Below are 1,143 nucleotides of genomic sequence, written 5' to 3'. Positions count from 1 at the left end.
AGACCCGAATGCCACACAAAGGGGTGAGCTTCTTAGCAGTTTGAAAGCATGCAAATGCAAGTAGATAAATAGGTACCACCTTGGTGGGAAGGAAACCGCATTCTGTGAGACTCGGCATATGCTGGCCACATCACTGCAGAAAGGGTCTTTGGAGAATAGTGACTTCTTCGGCCAAGAAACTGAGATGACCACCCCCCCCCCCACAGCAGGGGTAGGCAACCTTGGAAACTAATCAAGGAAAGAAGCAACCTAGAACTAAGGAGAAACTTCCTGACAGTCAGAACAATTAACCAGTGGAACAACCTGCCTCCAGAAGCGGTGAATGCTCCAACACTGGATGTTTTTAAGAAGAGACTGGACAGCCATTTGTCCGAAATGGTATAGGGTTTCCTACCTGAGCAGGGAGTTGGACTAGATGACCTCCAAGGTCCCTTCCAACTTTGTTGTTGTTGTTGTTGTTGTTGTTGTTATTATTATTATTATTATTATTATTATTATTTTATGACTCGTGGATTTCAACTCCTATGCTGGCTCAGGAATTCTGGGAGTTGAAGTCCACAAGTCATTAAAGAGCCAAGGTTGCCTACCCCTGCCCTAGAGTCAGAAATGACTGGACAAGGGAAATTACCTTTGCTCTTTGGAAAGTTTTCTCCCAGTTTATTTTTTCCTTTTCCAGGAATGTGAGTCCTGAGGTAATGCATGGATTTATTGTTTTCTGGCTGTTTTCAGTAGTTTTCCATAAGTATCTGAAGTGGCTACAAGGATTACTGACTTTGTTTTTCTAATTGATCAAGTTATAAAGCAAGCCTTTATGGTTATGTAAAATATATTTGTGTAACCCAACAATTCTTGATTAGAAATATCTGAAAAACTCAGAATGTGGGTAAAAGCTGAAAGCTGAAATTTTAAGTGCAGTGGAAATGAAGCAATTTCATTTCATTTTGACAAGGTTCTACATTTAGGCAAGAAAAACCAATTGCACAAGTACAGCATAGGTGGCACCTTGCTCAATAGTAGTAACTGTGAGAGGGACCTCGGAGTCCTAGTGGACAATCACCTAAATATGAGCCAGCAGTGTGCTGCAGCTGCCAAAAAGGCCAACACAGTGCTAGGCTGCATTAACAGAGGGATAGAATCAAGATC

General features: G+C 41.8%; 1 protein-coding gene across 1 annotated transcript in view; it reads left to right on the top strand.

The window, feature by feature from the left end:
• Positions 1–1,143, top strand: part of LOC107300179 (cytosolic phospholipase A2 epsilon-like) — a gene marked incomplete at its 5' end in the record, with an annotated part of 13,819 nt that overhangs the window by 5,539 nt on the left and 7,137 nt on the right. The window lies entirely within an intron of this gene.

This window comes from Protobothrops mucrosquamatus, unplaced genomic scaffold, assembly GCF_001527695.2.
Source record: "Protobothrops mucrosquamatus isolate PMUCROS unplaced genomic scaffold, P.Mucros_1.0 scaffold6317, whole genome shotgun sequence".
Classification (NCBI taxonomy): Eukaryota; Metazoa; Chordata; class Lepidosauria; order Squamata; family Viperidae; genus Protobothrops; species Protobothrops mucrosquamatus.
This window is presented reverse-complemented; position numbering and strand designations above follow the sequence as displayed.